The 20,972-nt window shown below is 37.3% G+C and overlaps 1 protein-coding gene and 1 pseudogene across 2 annotated transcripts in view; both read right to left on the reverse strand.

Annotated features, from left to right (window-relative positions):
* LOC102467966 (hsc70-interacting protein pseudogene) overlaps positions 1-2,854 on the reverse strand; it is a 9,543-nt pseudogene extending 6,689 nt beyond the window's left edge.
* Positions 1-20,972, reverse strand: part of VPS13B (vacuolar protein sorting 13 homolog B) — an 806,861-nt gene that overhangs the window by 456,305 nt on the left and 329,584 nt on the right. The gene's annotated exons all lie outside the window — the stretch shown is intronic.

Below are 20,972 nucleotides of genomic sequence, written 5' to 3' on the forward strand. Positions count from 1 at the left end.
TAATTCAGAGAAAAGCCCCAAAATGATTAGTAAAGAAAAAAATGTAGGAATTAACACACCCTTTTAATTTGTTTTAAATATTTTTAAGGTTTAAAAAGTGTTTAAAGTTTGTAATTCCTACTGGGAAAACATTATCTGAATGAATACCCTAATGGCAAACCACTGTAAAATGCTTTAGCTGTATTTAGGGCGGAGGGGTAGGGATTATCTTCGAAGCATCCAGCTTTCTTGATGAGAAGGTCACAGGTACACTGGTTTGTATTATTGCGACATCCATTAGGTGACTTATGTTGCTTATCCTTCAGCAAGGACTTTACTTTGTCAGAAGGACATTATGCTTGACCTCCAAACTTGGCTGACAATTTACTGGTGAGAGTCATAACCTTTGGGTTGCTCTGATATTATGACATATTTGCTGGGTTCTGGGCCACATCCTGGAAGGCCACCATAACTTCAGGATTCTGCATGGCTGCAAGAACCTCTGGATCACTGAGAATTTCATTGAGCCCAGGCACCCAGGCTTTCCTGCCATTCCAGGCATACCCCCTCCCATTCCAGGCCTTCCTCCAGGAAAATTACCAGGCATTCCCCCAGGAAAGCCACCTGGAAGAGGGCCATACTGAGCTCTGGATTGTCCTCTGGCTTCTTCCTCCCTCTGGGCTCTCTCATGCTCTTCTTGAGCCTTCTTAACTCTATTCTTTCTTTGATCTCTTGCTCTTCATGTTTTCGCTCATACTTTCTCCAACATTCTGCAATTTTCTGGGCCCTTGGTTGAACCTCTTTGAACATGGCACTAGCATCTTCATCATAATCCAGTTTAAGCAAGGGCAAGATCATGTGCTACTTCTTCCCAATGGCCCAGAAGTCCGTGAGCTTTCCTTGCCGCTTGTAAGGTTGAGCTGAGTCAGGGTTTGTTTCAATGGCTCTGTCACAGTCTCGAGTGGCAGCATTTGGCTTCTGCAATTTGATGAAGACACTGACTCTCTTGGCATACAGAATAGCCAGGCGTGGGTTCAGCTTGACGGTCTCTATAAACAAGTCAATGGCTTTCTGTAGTTCACCATCATTTAGGGCTTCAGTGGCAGTTACTTATCATTTGCCTGATCCATCATCTCCTCAGTTATCTCTACATTTTCATCTTCCATTTCTTGAGGGACATCAGTGTCTGGTTCAATCATTCCTTCATTGTCAATTTCTAGATCACTTTCCTCACTTGATGGTTCCTCTGTCTTTATGTTATCCTCTGCCTTCTTACTGTTTTTTCTTCCTTGATATGCTCTTCAGATTTAGCTTTCTGAGTAGCTGGTGGTACTTTACCCCCATGCTCTCCACCCGCTCTCTCAGGAAGCACATCTCCTTGGTGTGCAAACTGCTCGGATCCTGCTTACACATTTTCATGAAGGCCCAGAGCTCGCTCAACTTTGCAGAGGCCCATGGTTGGGAAGCGGCGAGAGGAAGGGAACGTGGCTGAGGAGGCTGGATCGCCTGACACTGGGCCAAGCGCATGGTAGCTTTATAGTTTTAAAAAAGATGTGGCTATTATTACAATGTATGATGTAGGGTCAACTTTTGGTACTGAAGGCTAACTTTTCTGAAAGACAAGATTCAGTTATATATTCAATTATATCATTGCCATAGGGTGATAACTGTCTTGTCTCAAGTTGCTCCAACATCCTACTATATAGACTGATGGCTTTAATAGCAGGCATTTATTTCTAACAGTTCTAGAGGCTGGGAAGTCTAAGATCAAGTTGTTGGCAGAATCAGTTCTTCTTGAAGGTCCTCTTCAAGGCTGACTTACAAACAGCCACCTTCTTGCTATGTTCTCACAAGGCTGAGAGAGAGCAAACTCTACTGTTTTCTTACTCTATTTATAATGGCAGTGATTCTGTCATGAGGCTCTAACATCATGACTTCATCTAAATCTAATTCCTTCCTTCCTAGAGGACTCACCTCCTAATACTATCACATTGGGGGTTGGGACTTTAACATACAAATTTTAGGAGTGAGGAGGAGACAAATGTTTAGTCCTTAATATTAGTTTAGGCAAAACTGATACCTAGACATAAAAGAATAAAACAAAGAAGTCAGGTATGTGACAGTCTTACAGACTTACAAATCTTCATAAAAAGGTGATAGGTAAAGTATAGGTTTAGACGAGAATACCCAAGGAAGCTGCAAATGTGAAGAATGTCTGTATTTAAGAGAAAGGAAAAGGAAAAAGAGTCCATAAAGGATATCTTTGAAAGGAAAGTAGTGGAAATTTATAGTAGCTGTTGTAAGGAATAGGGAGACATTGTGGCTTCTGCAATTTGATGAAGACACTGACTCTCTTGGCATACAGAATAGCCAGGCGTGGGTTCAGCTTGACGGTCTCTATAAACAAGTCAATGGCTTTCTGTAGTTCACCATCATTTAGGGCTTCAGTGGCAGTTACTTATCATTTGCCTGATCCATCATCTCCTCAGTTATCTCTACATTTTCATCTTCCATTTCTTGAGGGACATCAGTGTCTGGTTCAATCATTCCTTCATTGTCAATTTCTAGATCACTTTCCTCACTTGATGGTTCCTCTGTCTTTATGTTATCCTCTGCCTTCTTACTGTTTTTTCTTCCTTGATATGCTCTTCAGATTTAGCTTTCTGAGTAGCTGGTGGTACTTTACCCCCATGCTCTCCACCCGCTCTCTCAGGAAGCACATCTCCTTGGTGTGCAAACTGCTCGGATCCTGCTTACACATTTTCATGAAGGCCCAGAGCTCGCTCAACTTTGCAGAGGCCCATGGTTGGGAAGCGGCGAGAGGAAGGGAACGTGGCTGAGGAGGCTGGATCGCCTGACACTGGGCCAAGCGCATGGTAGCTTTATAGTTTTAAAAAAGATGTGGCTATTATTACAATGTATGATGTAGGGTCAACTTTTGGTACTGAAGGCTAACTTTTCTGAAAGACAAGATTCAGTTATATATTCAATTATATCATTGCCATAGGGTGATAACTGTCTTGTCTCAAGTTGCTCCAACATCCTACTATATAGACTGATGGCTTTAATAGCAGGCATTTATTTCTAACAGTTCTAGAGGCTGGGAAGTCTAAGATCAAGTTGTTGGCAGAATCAGTTCTTCTTGAAGGTCCTCTTCAAGGCTGACTTACAAACAGCCACCTTCTTGCTATGTTCTCACAAGGCTGAGAGAGAGCAAACTCTACTGTTTTCTTACTCTATTTATAATGGCAGTGATTCTGTCATGAGGCTCTAACATCATGACTTCATCTAAATCTAATTCCTTCCTTCCTAGAGGACTCACCTCCTAATACTATCACATTGGGGGTTGGGACTTTAACATACAAATTTTAGGAGTGAGGAGGAGACAAATGTTTAGTCCTTAATATTAGTTTAGGCAAAACTGATACCTAGACATAAAAGAATAAAACAAAGAAGTCAGGTATGTGACAGTCTTACAGACTTACAAATCTTCATAAAAAGGTGATAGGTAAAGTATAGGTTTAGACGAGAATACCCAAGGAAGCTGCAAATGTGAAGAATGTCTGTATTTAAGAGAAAGGAAAAGGAAAAAGAGTCCATAAAGGATATCTTTGAAAGGAAAGTAGTGGAAATTTATAGTAGCTGTTGTAAGGAATAGGGAGACATTAAAGGAGTTGGGAAATATTGATAAAGATCAAAGTAATTTTTTTCTAAAATAGTCCCAGGAAGTTTAGAGGAAATGTGCAAATGTCATAGTGATAGAATGATCCAAGATTGGACTTCGTTTCATGAAATTGAGAATCTAAGAGAGTATTTAACCATACAAGTGTGTTATTTATTACCACAGCATGTGTGCTAGACATCAATTAAAACTCACTCACAATCTACTTCTGTATAAAACAATCATAGGTAATTGTTTTTGCATAGGCTATAATACATCACACTACATGTGAATGGGGCCAAGTTAAGGAGACAATGGAATGCAGCCACTTCTACTGTAACTATTAAATACTGGTAGCTTATGAAGTAGCTTGAAAAAAGAAGAGGATTCAGGTGAGACTTGCAGTTACAGTCAAGAGAGGAAGTTAAAAAATTATTTTTTCCCAAAAACAAACGGCAAGTTGATAATTTGATAACCGATAAACAAAACCATTTTGGCACCCTAGGAATCAAAGAATCTGAAAATAATTATTCTTGACAAGCTATGAACTTCGAGTAAGATGAATGAGTCTGTCTGATACTTTTGCATGAAGTCACTTCTGTCTCTCCCACAGTCCACTCAGCGTGGTAGTTCTGTAAGAGTTCTGCAAGGCATAAGGATTAGAGGCACTGGTGTTATGGTCCAAGAGAGGGCACTGCTTTGGAGTGGTCAACTGCCCACATGCAGGAACGCTATTAAAGTAATGAGCTTGGTAATGGTTGAACAGGGAAGGCCAACAGCTCAACTATCTCGAGATTGGGGATGAGATCAAGATAAGCATATTTATGATGGAAGTAGTATGCATGCGCAGTGGACAATAAAGAGTTATGTGCATAGTGAGCAACCCTGAGATTACGCATATGTGCAGAGTACATGTAGAAGGGCTCATATGAAAATAAAAATAGGCATTTTCACATATGAAAATGGCCAGAATACTGAATGCACAACTTATGCATGTACAGATCCATCAATAGAGAACAAAAGCCTCACTGGTAGTTTGAAAACAATTGTGTTCAGTTTGGGCTGACCACTTAGATAAGAAAAAACAGTAGTGATACCCAAGAAGCCAGCTTTTGAAATAAAATAAAAAATAACAAAACAATACTTAGCAAAACAAATTCTCAGCACTCTAAACATCAAGCAATTTAAATGGTCACATAGATGGGAAGGAACATTTCAGATTTAGCACAGGGAAGTTAATAAACAACAAAACAAAGAAGCACAACAACTTTCAGAGGAAAAATCAGAATATGGAGTTACGTGCATGTACACATACCCATACACAAAATGTTCAACTTAAAAAAACATTAACACGTACAAATAAACAGGAAATTGTGACCTATTCCAGGGGAAAAAGAAGACTGCAATTAATACAAAGTGTTTCTGAGTGTCCACAGATGTTGAATGCAGCACAAAAAGACTATAAAGTAGCTACTATGAATGTGTACAGAGAATTAAAGAAAAACTTTTTTAAAAAATTAAAGGAATGTGTGATAACAATGAGCCAACAAATATAAAATCTTGTAAAGGGGAAGAAATTATATTAAAAAATCAAATTATCAAGTAAAACAATACACTGATTAAAATAAAAAGTTTACTAGAGAAGTTCCCATCCTCTTACTATCCTCAGATATACACCAGGACTGGGAGAATTCATTCCTAACAGATCTGCCTAGCTAGAAATACTTTATCCTCCAGTCTTGCAAGTGGATAATTAAAATATACAAGAAGAAAGGCACACCAATGGATATTTTGAACACATTGTTTATATAAAAAGACTCTATCAACATATTATTTTTCATTTCTTCTCTTAACTAAAGAGCAATTACACAGAGCAATAATTGTAACAGTGGATCACTGATTTATGATATGTGTAGATATAACATATGTGTCAACAGAGGGAGATAAAGAATAGATCTATACTAGAACAAACTTTCTATAATTTATAAGAATTAAGTTAGAATTTATCTGAGGTAAATGTGATCAATTCAGATACATTCTATATTTCTTGGAGCCACTACTAAAAAAATACATAGTTAAAATAAAAGTAAATAGGAGAAATTAAACAGTAAAGTAAAACACAGATTGGGGCCAGCTGGTGGTGTGGTGATTAAGGTGCTCCAGCCCACATAGCTGACTATGTGGTTTGAGTCCCAGACTCAGCAGTTTATGTGCCTAAAACCCCCTGGCCACTTACATGGAGGAGAAATGATGGTGGCGTGACCATCCCCTGTGGGGTGATTTGTTTTTCTTTGTCTCTCTTCCTCCCCTCCCTCCCTTCCTCTCTCTCCTTTCTTCTCCTTCCCTCTGTCTCTGGTAAGTGCACATTCCTTATAGCAAACTAAATGAACAAACAAAAATAGCAGGCACTAAGAGTATCATATTCAAATACATAAAATAAAAATATAAACTGTCAGTAAAGAATTTTTAAAAGAATTAATTAATTAATTTTTATTTTTTCCATATGAATTTTGACAGAGAAAGAGAGAGATACAGCAAGCAAGCCGTCAGATCTGGGACTGGAACTGTGGTCAGCTGTGTAGGAATTCCAGCACCTTAACCACCATGCCACCTGCTGGTCCCTCAGTAAAGAATTCAATATCTAGTAAAATTATTCTTCAAAAATGATCTCACAGGATCAGTAGTTGGGGTAATGGCTATGTTGTTGGACTTCCGTGCAGTCGATTGCGGTTCCAGTCCCGGACCTGGTGGCTTAAACTCATGCCGGGCTTGTGTGCATGAATGCCCAAATCCTGAGAGGAAAATGGAGGAGAAGGGATTGCGGAGGGGTGATTTTTTCCCTTTTTCCCTTTCTGTCTCTCTCTGTCTTTCTGGCAAGCACACGCACCCCATAGTAAAAACCTCTCAAAAAAAAAAAAAAAAAAAAGAACTAATTAAATCTTGTCTAAAAGAGAAATTGTCATTCTAATACACAATTGGGAAGCTGTGTATTGTTAAGTTAAAGGACAGAAAAAGATATAACATTTAAACTATAACCACAAGAAAGGTACCGCAGCTATAATTAATAACAGATCAAATAGATTGAAGTCAAGAAATATTACACAAATGAAGATGAATATTTCATAACAAAGTAGTCGACATTTTAGGAAGACATAACTATTACAGGTACACACACACTTAACAGTAGAGATTCAAAATTAATGAATTTGAAGAAAAAAAAATGGGCAACTACGAAGTAATCTTAAAGGCGTCAATACTTGACTGAATAATTGCTAAAATAACCAGAAAAAAAATTCAATATGTTTATAGAAGAACTGAACAACACAATGAGACCACTCAACCTAACCAACATATACAGAAAACTAATACCCAAGACCTAAAAAACACACATTCACAAGTATATGGAACATTCTCCCACATATTAGACCAAAACTTCAGCCTTAAAAACTTAAAAGGGGGCTGGCCCTGTAGTACAGCAGTTAGCCCATGATTCCACATGGACACCTATAATTTGAATATTGGCCCAGCAGTTTGAAAAACACACGGATGTGTGTGTGTGCATGGTCAAAATTCTGATAGGATGGAGAAATGAAAAAAGGATTGCAGTGTGACCATGCCCTGCTAAGGGATATCTTCTCTCTCTTTCTCTCTCCCCTCTCCTCTCCTTCTCTCTCTCATACACAAATGCCATCTAGTAATTAAAAGAATGTAACAAACAAGCTTGAAAGGATTAAGAGGATACAAAGTATATTCTTTAACTACAATGTAATTAGATAAGAAATCTGTAAAATTTCCAAATATTTTAAATAATCAAGAAATAAAAGACAAAATCATTAAAAAATTACAAAATATTTTAAAGACATTTTTGCTATAGGACACATGGCTTGCCAGAGAGACTGAGAGACAGAAAGTGAGAAATTACCCACCCCCTGAGGGGAGGACCAAGCTACAATTCCTTCTCCTCCATTCTCCTCTCAAAATTTTTGGCGAGCATGTATGCACAGGTGCCCAGTGTGAGTTTTAAGCCACAGGTCTGGGACCAAACTGTGAGTCCAGTGACATAGCCATTTCTCCATCTGCTGGTTCCACAAAATATTTTTAAGTAAATGAAAATGAAAACATGCCAGTATTTCTAGGATGCAGTTGAAGTAGTGCTTAAAGAAAAAATTTATAGCACTAAATGCTTATATAATACAAGAAAAAATACCTGAAGTCAGTAACTTAAATTTCTCCTTAAGAAACTAGAAAGGGCCAGCCAGGTGGAGTGGTGTAGAAGGCAGCTGAATCCTACATGGCCGACTCTGTTTTTGGAGTCCCATACACGACACCTTAAAAAAATGTGGGTGAGGGACCAGCAGTTAGTGTAATGGCTATGTCACTGGACTCCAATGTACTCGACTGCATGGGTTTCAAATTGCCAGGTCCAGACTTGAACTGCAGCAGGCCAATTGAGAGTCCAATACCTTAACTACTATACCACCTGGTGGCCCAACAAAATTGAAGCTTCAGAAACAGGCCAGGTTCATGTGCATGTGTGCCCAAAATCCCAAAAGAAGAAATGGAGGAGAATGAATTACAGCATGTCCATTCCACATGGGGGGAATGCTTTCTCACTCTTTCTTTCTCTCTCTTTGTCTTTCTCTCTCTGGTGACTGCATGTGCCTTCTAGTAATTTCTTTTTAAAGGAAAAAAAAAATGTATGATGGTAGCTGTAGATTTTTATACACACCTTTTATAAGACTGAATGATTCATTTTATTTTCATTTGTTGGGAATTTTTGCCATTTTTTTGGTGTGTTTTTATTGAGGAAAGTTAGTCTATAGTTTACTTGTAATGACTTTGTCAGGTTTTTATATCAGGTTAATGCTAGCCTCAAAAAATGAGTTGGAAGTCTTTTTTCCTCTGTTTTTGGGAGATGTTATAAAATATTGAAAATACTTCTTTACGTGTTTGATAAATTTATCATAAAATCGTAAGGAACTGATGAAGCTTTTTTAGAGGAAAGTTTTTAATTTTGTAATTCAAGTTCTGTGTTACAATGTTATTCAGATTTTCTGCTGCTTTTTTAGTCAATTTTGATCATGTATGACTTTCTAGAGGTTTCTGCATTTATTGAAGTTGTCTAATGTGTTGGTATAAGTTTTTTCATAATGTTCTCTTAATCCTTTTCTTAGGTCTTGGGTTTTTTTAGTTTAGTTTAGTTTTTGTTTTTTGTCTTTGTTTTTTTTTAAGCTTTTTGTTATAGGGCACTTGGGCTTGCTGGAGAGAGACAGGCAGAGACAAAGAAGAGAGAGAAAACAAGAAGGATAAAGTGAGAAATCACTCCCTGGGGGGATGGCCAGTCCCTTCTCTAGAGATTTTGGGTATACATATACATGTGCTCAGTGCAATTTTCTTTCTTTCTTTCTTTCTTTCTTTCTTTCTTTCTTTCTTTCTTTCTTTCTTTCTTTCTTTCTAATTAATTAACTTTTAAAAATTTTGCAATAGGGCATATGTGCTTACCAGAGAGAGACAGAGAGAAAGTAAGTGAGAAATCAAGTTGCCAAGTCCAGGCCTTAATCCACTGTCAGCCATGTGGGAATCCAGTGCTTAATCACCGCACCACCTACTTGCCCAGTGTTCAAGCTGTCAGATACAGCACTTGAACTGTGCAATCAGCCATATGAGAACCAGCCACCTTAACTCGATGCCACCTTCTGGTCCTCTTAATCTTTTCTCATTTCTGAAAAGTTAAAAGCAGTATATCTTCTGTCTTTAATGCCTAATTTTGGTAATTTGTGGCTCCCCCCACTTTGTTTTATTTTTTAATATATATATTAGTCTAGCTAGAGTTGTCACTTGCTAATTTATGTATATATACAACTTTATTTTCACTTTTTCTTTTTCCTATCTTATTTATTTTGACTCTGATTTTTCTTTTTTTTTTTGGACAGGATTTTGCTTTCTTGATTCCCCTAGCTCACTCTCCCAGCTGGAAGTGTAGGTTCTAGCCACAAAACCTAACTTTTTTAGACAGAATCTCACTATGTTGGCCAAGAACGCCTCATGCTTGTGTTACTTCTGCTAAACCTCCCAAGTTTCTGAGACTACATGTGTATGCCAACAAACCTGGCCTTTATATTAGACTGGGATTCATCCTGGGCCTGGGTGGTCTTAGCATACAGAGCACAGGGTCTTAGCAGTGCATACCACTGTAGCTAAACCTGTTCTAGTATTTAGCCTATTTCTTCTTTTCTACTAGCTTTGTGTTCATTTTTTATTTCTAAATATTATTTTTCCCTAATAATTTGTTCTAAGGTATGTGTGTTCAGAGCCGATGGAATGGGGGAAGAGAAAGTGATAAAGCACCCCCCTCCAGAGGGAGTGACCATGACATAGTCCTTTCTTCTCTCTCTCTCTCTCTCTCTCTCACACACACACACACACACACACACACACACCACACACACACATATATATATATATAAACACATTTAATAAATGAAGAGCAAGACTTGTACACTGGAACCTCAGAATTACTGCTAAAGAAAATCTAAATAAATTAAGAAGCACTCTACATTCATAAACCAAAAGACTATTATCAAGGTGGCAATTTTCCCCCATTTCATCTATAAATTCAATCCAATTCCCATCTAAACCCAAGCAGACTATTTTCACAGACATTGATAAGTGGATGCAAACAGTATTACAAAAATGCAAAGAATACACGCAAAATAATTTCAAAACAGAAGAAAGAAGGCAAATAACTTATATGACTAATTCAAAAATGTATTACAACATTATATCAATCAAGACTGTGTGGTATAGACACAAGCTTAGGCATATAGAGCAAAAGATTAGAGTTAAGAATCCAAGAAAAAAAAATTACACTTACGACCAAATGATTTTCAACAAAGGTGCCAAGACATTCAATGGGTATAGAATATATTTTTGAAAAACAGTAATGTGGGACAAGCAGTTAGCGTAATGGCTATGTCGCTGGACTCCCATGTAGTCGACCGCGGTTCAAATCCCAGACCCAGTGGCTTAAACTCACACCAGGCACGTGTGCGTGCGTGCCCAAGATCCTGAGAAGAGAATGAAGGAGAAGAGATTGTGGCATGGCCATCTGCCCTGGAGGGTGATTTCTCGCATTCCTTCTCTCTCTGCGCCTTTCTGGTGAGTGCATGCACCCTATAGCAAAAAATCTCTCCAAAAAAAAAAGAAAAGAAAAAAGAAAACCAGTAATGCAATAACTGGATATCTACAAACAAATAAACTTAAAGCCTTACTTTTACCATATACAAATATTACCTCAAAGTAGATCACAGCTCTAAATGTAAAAAGCTAGAACTATGACACCGAAAGCATGATTCACGAAAGAGAAGTGATATCAATTATATAAATTCCATAAAAATTTAACTTTCTAACTTTAAATGTAACCATTATAAAAATGAAGAGAAGTTATACCTGGAAGAAAATAATAGCACATTATATACCCAAAAAGAGATTTGTATCTAGAGCACACAAAGAGCTCTTACAACTTGAAAATAACACAACTGAAAAATGAACAAGTGATCTGAGTAGGCATTTCACTAACTGACATTAACACAACCATGAGTTGGCTACGATACCACGTGTTGATAAGGATACCTAGAAAGTAAAATCCTAACAACACTGATGATGGAAATGTAAAACACTATATTAACACATGGGAAGCATTTTGGCGGTTTCTTGAAACATTTCTAACTGAATTTACCATACGACTCAATAATTCTGCTCCAAAGACCCTATCCATGATACATGATAACATTTGTCTATACAAATATATACACTCAAGGGGCCGGCAGATGGCGTGGTGGTTAAAGGCGCTGGATTCCCACATGGCTGTACCATGGTTCGGGCCCCGGACCTGGTGGCTTGCTTTCGTGCTTTCCCTTTCTCTCTCTGCCTCTGTCTGATCAAATGAAATAATAATAATAACAAATGGAAATAAATAATTCTTTAAAAAATGTATATATATATATATATATATATATATATATATATACACACACACACACACACACACACACTCAAATGTACACAGCAGTATTATTCACGAAAGATACAATCTGGTAATAATGCAAGTGTATATCAACTGGTGAGTTAATAAACACATATAGTATAACCCTGCAATGGAATTCCCCTCATTAATAGAAAGGAACAAACTACTGTTACATGTTAAATCATAAAAGAACCTAAAATACTAAGTGAAAGAAGTTCATTATGAAAAACTACATACTGTATGGTTATAGCACTTTAAAATGTCCCCAAAAAGCAAATTTATAGGATGAGGAAGAAGATGAGTAATTTCCCAGGGCTGGAGGTGGAAGTAAGGGGTAACTACAATTAGACATAGAACTTTTGGAGTGACAGAAGTGTTGCCAAACTGTATTGTAGTGATGGCTGTGCATCGTCACAATTTACTTTAAAAAAAATGGCTAAATGTAAAAGTGTGCTGTGTTATTTTATAATACATTGTCAACTGAGAAAGAGAGAGACAGTGAGAGGGAGAAAGTACCCCACAATAGGGCATGGCTATGCTAAAATCACTTCTTTATTTTTTCATCCTTTTGGGATTTGGCATGGGAAAGCACATATGCCCAACATGTTTTTAAACTGCCAGGTCCAGGATTGAACCATGTGGTCAGCCATGGTATATGGCTACCTTAACCTACAGTAGGCTACAGGGCCAGCCTTTGGAAATAATTTTAAAATGTTCAGTCTATATAAAATATTCATCATAAAATAGTAAAAGAATAGGAAAATATTCATCATAAAATAGTTAAAAAAGTCATTCATTATTATTGTAATCGTATATAATAAATGTTATCGACATAATGAATGTGATATATGTATATGCATGTATCATACAATGTTTTTAAGAAATTGGGAAAAATTTAAAAAACCAAAGAGATACTGGTTATTATGATGAATGATTTTAATTTTATTTCTGTATATGTTCCTTTCTAACCAAATTCCCTTTAACGAAGATATAGTGTCTTGGTAGTACTTTTTTTAAAAGAATTATTTTTAATTTTAATTATCATTGTTACTATTTTTTAATTTGCCACAGGGGACATGCACTCACTAGAGAAAGAGGTGGAGGGAGGGGAGGAGGAAGAGGGGAAGAGGCAGAGAGAGAGGGAGGAGAGGGAGAGAGAGAAAGAGAAAGAGAGAGAGTGAGCGAGCTGCTGGAAGTCATATCACAGTTGGCCATATGGGAGTGTAAAATCTTAACCACTATACCATCCACTAACTCACCCTGACAATCATTTTTAAAACACATTTTTAAGGTATTAAGACAATGCAAATTATGTAACTCATTTTTTTAAAAAGCGATCAACTCAAGATCAGCAGATGGCGTAATAGTTAAGTTGTTGGATTTCCACATAGTCAACCACGATTTGACTCCCAGACCCAGCAGCTTAAACTCATGCCAGGTGTGTGTGTGTGTATAACCAAAATCCCAAGAGGAGAATGGAGAAGAAGAGATTGCAGTGTGGCCTTCTGCTTTGGGGGGTGATTTCTTGCTTTCTGTCTCTCTGTCTCTGTCTCTCCAGAGAATGCATGAGCCTTATAGCAAAAAATCTCTCCTAAGAGAAAAAAGTAATCAGCTTACATCTTTCACAAACATTTCTGAAAATGGATCACATCTAAATGTAAAACATAAAAGTATAAAGTTCTAGAAGTTGATAAGGAAAAATAAAGGTAAACCATGGCTTGATGACTTTTTAACGTATGAAATCAAAATCAGGATCCATGAATGAAATCATTAATAAGCTAGACTTCACTAAAATTGAAATTTTTTACTCTGTAAAAGACACGGTGAATAAAATGAAAAAAAAAAAACCATATACATAGTATTTGTAGACATCTGATAAAGGATTGCTATCCAAAATATACAGACTAAACAACAAGAAAGCTCTACAATAAGAAATCAAACAGCCTGGGAGCAGCAGATGGCATAATGGTTGCATCACTGAACTCCCACGTAGTCAACCCTGGTTCAAGTTGTGGACCCAGTGGCTTAAAACTCATGCTGGGCACATGTGTAAGCATGTATGCACTAAATTTCAAGAGGAGAAAGTAAGAAAAGGAATTGTGGCATGGCAATCCCTGTCTCCCTAGCAAGCGCACACATGCCCTAAGGCAGAAATCTCTCAAAAGAAGAAAAAGAAAACAAATAAATTTTTTTTTGAGGGTGAGAGATTTTTTGCTATAGGGTACATGCGCTCATCGGACAGAGACAGAGAGACAGAAAGTGAGAAATCATCCCCCTGGGGAGGATGGTCATGCAGCAATCCCTTCTCTATTCTCCTTTCAGGATCTTGGGCACACACACATACACACCTGGTGTAAGTTTTAAACCACCAGGTCCAGGACTCAAACCATGGTTGACTATGTGGGAGTCCAGCGAGGTAACCATTCCACTATCTACTGGTCCTCAAACAACTTTATTTTTTAAATGCACTAAAGACCTTAAAAGACCACTCAAAAAAGAAATGCATAGGTGGCAAATAAGCATGTAAAATTATGCTTTATACTATAGTTCATCAAGGAAATACAAATTACAATAACAATGAGATACTATTATATACCTATTAGAATGGCTGAAATCCTGAACACTTGTAACATGTCATTATGTGCTGAATGTGGAAACAGAAACTATCATTCATTGCTGGTAAGAATAAAAAATTGTACGACCACTTTGAAGATAGTTTGGCAGTTGCTTTTTAAATTTTTTTTTAAATAGAACTAAACATACTTCTACCATATGATCCAGTAATCAAGCTCCTTGGTATATATTCAAAGAAATATAAAAACGTATGTCTACACAAAAACCCACACATAGATACTTAAAGAAGCTTTAATCATAGATGCCAGAACTTGGGAGAAGCCAAGACATGTCTCAGAAGATCAGTGAACAAATAAACCTGTAGTATTCTAGACAATGGTCTATCAATCAGTACTGAAAAGAAATGACCTATCAAGGCACAAAAACACATGAAAGGAACTTACATGCATATTACTGAGTCAAAGAAGCCAATCTGAAAAGGATATACTGCATAATTCCAACTACATATGACATGGAAAAGGCAAGGTTAAGGAATCAGATAAAAAAAAAAGTCAAAAGGTGCAAGGAGCTGAGGTGGGGCAAGGGGCACAGGAATAAATAGACGAAGCACAGAGGGTTTTTTCAGGGCAGTGAAATAAATATGTGTAATAATATAACGGCAGATACATGCTATTACACATTTCTCTAAACCCATATGATATATAATATACTCTAAAATTAACCATATGTTTTGGGTGATGATAAGTTTAAATGTAGGTTCATTAGTTCCAAAAAACGTACCACTCTGATGAGGGATATTAACAGTGGGAAGGCCATGCATGTGTAGGGGCAGGGAATATATGGTGTATCTCTGTATACGCCTCTCAATTTTACTTTGAATCCAAAACTGTTCTTTAAAAAAAGGTCTTGGGAACCAGCAGTTAGCGTAATGGCTATGTCGCTGGACTCCCACGTAGTCGACCGCGGTTCGTGTCCTGGACCCGGTGGCTTAAAACTCACGCCGGGCACGTGTGCGTGCGTGCCCAAGATCCCGAGAGGAGAATGGAGGAGAAGGGATTGCGGCGTGACCATCCCCCCTGGGGGGTGATTTCTTGCTTTCTGTCTCTATGTCTCTCTCTGTCTGTCTGGCGAGCGCACGCGCCGTACAGTGAAAATCTCTCAAAAAAAAAAAAAAAGGTCTTAAAAAAAGTGATCAGGAAAAATATAACAACCTATTAGACCTCCCATACTGGTTTTTGAATTTAAAACCAGTATGGGAGGAGCAGCCTGGGGAAGTCTGAGAAATGCAAAAATGATAAATAAATAAGGTTAGTTCGTTTTTTAGCCTTGAAAATCTATAGAACCCATAGCCAAACAAATGCTTGAATAGGCTCAAGCTGCTAAAGGGAGAATAATGTCTACAGCAACTACACTAATTGCATTTAATAGTTCAACAGCTTAATTTCATTTGTCATGCATATAAATCGTCTCCTAGATAATTTATTTTTAAAATCATCAACAAAAACAAAACTTGGTTTTTTTTTCTCTGAGCACCATTTTCTCCCTAAAGAATCCTATGTACTTTTATGATTTAAGGATTATAACCAAACTCATGGAGTAAAACTGGAAATAAAATTGCTACAGTAGGTCACCATCTTTCAGGACAAGTGGAATTACTATAATGAAACTATGAGTAAAACACTACAAATGAAACAATACAAATAAACCCTATGGTGAGTAAGAATTGCATTTTAAAAAAAGTCTTCATGCTTTTCATAGATGCTGAATAATTTTCACATCAGTTTCTATTAAAACTCACTAAATCCAACAACAGCAAAGCCTTAATTTATAAATGATCTCAATATTCCATTTCTGTCAAAATATTTTATTAAAGTCACAGGCAACTCTTTCAAAGAAGAAAAAACAAACCTCTGCTAGGCACAGTGCAGAATCCCATCTGCTCAGAGGTGTTGGCTGGATGTAGCAAATTACATCTGCAAGGCTCACGGTGAGTGCTCCCTAACGAAATTCAAGATGTTGATTTTGACCCAAACACTCTACACAAATTGGATCTGGCTACATTAGAGTTCATCTCTCTTCCCTTTTCATGGCAATTGAAATCAGATGACCCATTTCAAAAAACAGTTCCTCATTTGAACTTTCTGATGTCTATGTTCAGTATAGAACAAGCATAAATTCTATAAGGAAAATTCTTCTTGTTCATATGATTACTCTTCTGCCTTTTTCCCCATTTTATTTTTTCATCTCCTAATGACCAGGAATTTCTTTTTTGATTGTTTATGGACCTTAAGTCAAGTTAAAAGTAGATTTTAATTGTTTAAGTATTTTTTTCCTCTTTATAGAACCCAAAAGTCTTTATTCCGAAGCTTGAAAACCTCGTGTGGTGTATAGGTAGTAAGCCTCTCCTCTGCGTAGGCATTGCGCTACATGATGGGGCTACAGTAGTGAACAACAGGTATGCTCCCATTGTCTCCATCCTAGCAGAGAAACAGGCTGAACACAAAGTTAAAACTGGGGTAAGTGCTGTGACAGTGAGTGGGATGTAGTGAAAGTGGTAAGTAAGATGTAGTGAGAGCACAAAACAAGGATCTGATAAGTGAAACACCATGAAAGATGAGAAGGAAGTTTAGAAAAGAGATCAGGAAGGAGGAAATCATGTTTGTTGCCTATGCTAAGGCCCTGGGACAGGACAGAGTTCTGCTGTTCAAAGAACATAAGAAGAGTTGCTGAGGATGGAGCTGGCAATAGCAAGCAGAGTAGACCGACAGAAAGTAAGGGTAAAGTGTGGCATGGTCAACTCATCCAGGTTTTTTTAGGTAAATTAAGTTTTTGGTTATTTGTTTGATTTGCTATAGGGTGCATGCATTTGACAGAGAAAGACAGAGAGAGGGAAAGCGAGAAAGCACCCCTGAGGTGTTGCAATTCTTTCTCCTATGTTCTTTTCTCAGAGTTTTAGACACACACGCACATACATACACCTAGTGTGATTTTCTTTTTTTTCAGGGAGAGATTTTTGCTAGATTTGTGCACTAGCCAGAAAGACTTAGAGAGAGAGAGAGACAGAAAGTGAGAAATCATTCTCCAGGCGGAATGGCCACGGCACAATCCCTTCTCTTCTATTCTCCTCTTGGGATGTGGGGCACGCACATACACATACATGCCCAGCATGAGTTTCAAGCCACTGGGTCTGGGTCTCAAACCACAGTTGATAATATGGGAGTCCAGCAATGTAACCATTAACATCTGCTGCTCCCTCTAGCATGATTTTTCAAGCCGCCATGTTCAGGATTCAAATTGCTGTCGACAATATAGGAGTCCACCGTCTTAACCACTATACCACCACACCACCTGACAGACCCAGTTAAGTATTTTTAAATTGACTCTGAGACTGAAGAAAAGTCATGAAAGAGATTTCAAGCAAAAATAATTTAATTACTCTGTATGACAGAGGGAGAAGACTTTGAAACTACTTTGATCAGGAGAATAAAGACAAAAGAGAAAAGGAAATCTCTAATGTCAGAGGTAAGTTAAAAAAATTATTTTACCAGAGGGTGTGTGTACTCATCAGAGAAGGCAGATTGACAAAGAGACAGGAAGAGGAAGAAAGCACCACCTCCCCCATGAGGCACGGTCATACTGCAATCTCATCTTTATCTTCTCCTTTCTGTCAGGAGTTGGGACACATGTGCACATGTGTATGGTATCTTTCAAGCCACTGGGGCTGGGATTTGAACTCTGGACAGCTCCCTTAGTCACCAGGTCATGAAGCCAATCTAGCAAGTAAAAATTTTAAAGTACAGAAATGTCTAAGACACTAACAGTCATTTGAAAAATTGTTTGATATAAGGGTGTACCAGTAACATCTCTCCCACATAGCAGGACATCTAAAGCAAAGTCTACTTCATTCTCTAATGACTTTATGTGAGTGAATTTTATAAGTAAATTAAAAGAAATAAGGAGTTTTATGCTTATGACAGAAATAGGCTTCTATATAGGGTTCTAGGAACATATGAGCAGAAGAAACCAGGAAAGGAAAATATATCTGGGAAATAGCAGAAGCTGAAAACCAGTCCACAGACTTTGGGATCCTAATTAGACATTAATAACTATAATGTCTTACACCAAATACTTACTATGCCAGAGATACTATTTAAAATAATTCCTACATACAATTCCTAAAACCCTTTGAAAAAAGATACTACGCAGGTAGTAAAAAACAATATTCAACTCAGAACTTTTTATTGCACTATTCCCTTCAACAACTTGTAAAATACCAGAGAGCAGGCAACACAACTCTTGTTCAAATAAATCTGTATTCTCTGTGTCTGTCAGAGGTGGCTCAATAGATTCTTGTTAAGTGGATGCAACAGATATGGGGGGTAGGCAGGAAAATAAATATAAAAACAGGTTAGAGGATTGAGCAGGATAGAAAGATGACTGAAGAACATAGCAGCCTAGATTTTAGGTGTAAAAATAAAGAAAAGGTTTCATTAGGATGCTCTGCCAAGTTAATCCCCCATTTACAGTGATGCAGACTATGCTTTAAGGCTTATGGAATCAAACATCTATCTCTTCCAGGATGCTGACAAAGCATTAAAGTAAGAATAAAAAAGTCCCATTTTATTATGTTTATTTTGGTTGCAGTCATAATGATAATCCTGAATTGTTTCTTTTTTTAACTTGCCACAGAGCACATGCAATCACCAGAGAGAAAAAAGAGGAGACAGAGAGGAAGTGAGAAAGCACTCCCCATGAAGAATGGTCATGCCACAATCCCTTCTCCATTTCACCCTCCTTTGGGGATTTTGGATGTACACATACATACACCCAGCATGTTTTTCAAAGCCCCAGTGCAGGACTCAAACCACATAGTTGGCCAAGTGGATCCAGTTACCTTAACAATCATGCCAGGGAGAATGTAGCTCACCAGAGAGAGAATGAGAGACAAAGAAAAACGAGGAGAAAGTACCCACCCCCCCACCCCCCACCCCCCCAGTGGGGCATTGACATGCCACAATCCCTTCTCTTTGATTCTCCATCCTGCCAGGATTTAGAGTATTCAAGCACACATACCTGGTGTGTTTTTCAAATTCTTGGAGCCAGGATTCAAATGACCAGGCTCCCTTAACCACTAGGTTATAGGCCTGACCGTTGCCTTATCTTTAAAATGATTAAATTGTTTGCCTTATTTTCTGCTTAAGAAGTCAGATAAAAGTATACAATATACCAAAATATTTCCATCAAAATAAAAGGTTTGAAGTGGGGGCCAGCAGGTGCTGTGGTGGTTAAGGTGCTGGACTCCCATATGGCTGATCGTAGTTTGAATCCTGGACCTGGTGGCTTACTTTCTCACTTTCTCTCTCTCTCTCACACACCTTTTCTCTCTTTCTCTCTCTCTCTCTCTGGTGAGCACACATGCTCTACAGAAAAATTTAAATAATAATATATAAAATTAAATACATCTTTTTAAAAAACGTTTGAAGTATAAAACCTTATTTACATAAATATAAAAAAACTGTCATATAAATATGTGCATACATAAGGTAATATAAAAAATTTAGAACCCTAGAGTAATAACCAAGTAATTCTAAAGATAAAGAGAAAAATTACTTCTCAAGAGTCATGAGGACAAGTAAAAAGTAAACAAACGAAAGACAAAAAATTAGTATCTTATTAACCATGTGGTCTTCATAACTACTGGAGTCAAATGGCAGGATTAGTATTGAAATTTTAGCTGAAAGTCAAAACCGTTTTCTATAGTTCAACAGAATATACATAGACGATGAATTATTATGTCCCATTTTTTTTTTTAAAGTTGAACTGACTTGGTTTCTGTTACTTGCAACCAAAATGTATCAAGGTATACATACATCTAGTGCCATCCTCTCTTGACTTTCTCAAAGAATTTTTTAAAAAACCAACCTAAAGATTTATTGTCACAGTTCTTTAATCTCTATTTAGTTCACGTCACCATCATCTGACTTGGATTAATAATAATTCTATAAAAGTCCCGTGATAAGAGAAATAAATAATCTAGCATTGCCAAGTTCTTTTGAAAGTTTTTAGTCCTTACGTTTTTTGGGCTTCTCTACTATATTTATAAATAAATTCATTGTTTTTCATTAGACTAGCCTTAGGATCTTTCTCTACTTACTGAGTTTTTATTTATTTTTATTTGTTTACTTATTGAGTTTTTAATTATCATAGATAATGCCTTTCCTTTCTCATCCCATAAGCATTCGTGTTCCCCTTGGTACATGTAGATACCACCTAAACTGTCAGTATATAAGTAACTTTTGATGATCTCATCTTTTTTTCACAGTTTTCCCTGCAGTAATTTTATCTAACAGTGATCCCTCTTCTGAGCTCTGAATCCATGTATGCAGCTGCTCGTGAGATTTATTTGCCTGAATGCCCACATGTACTTCACGATACACACCAAACTAAATTCATTCATCCTACATTGCACATCAAAAACGGACCTTCCATTATTCCTAACCATTATGTTACTTGCAAAATATCTACACAGACATCCAGACTAGGAACTATAAATTTTTCTCTCCTTCATAATCTGTAACTAATCCAGTCAATAAGTTTGGACTGTTTTTGTTAATCTCTTAAATATTTCTCTACTATCTCAGAAGCTTTATCTCTATCACCACTGTCCTGGTTCTAACAGTCATTTTTTCTCAACAACTATAATAAATAGTTTTTCCATCTTATTGCATTCCT

This window comes from Tupaia chinensis, unplaced genomic scaffold (assembly GCF_000334495.1).
Source record: "Tupaia chinensis unplaced genomic scaffold, TupChi_1.0 Scaffold000646_1, whole genome shotgun sequence".
Taxonomy (NCBI): Eukaryota; Metazoa; Chordata; class Mammalia; order Scandentia; family Tupaiidae; genus Tupaia; species Tupaia belangeri.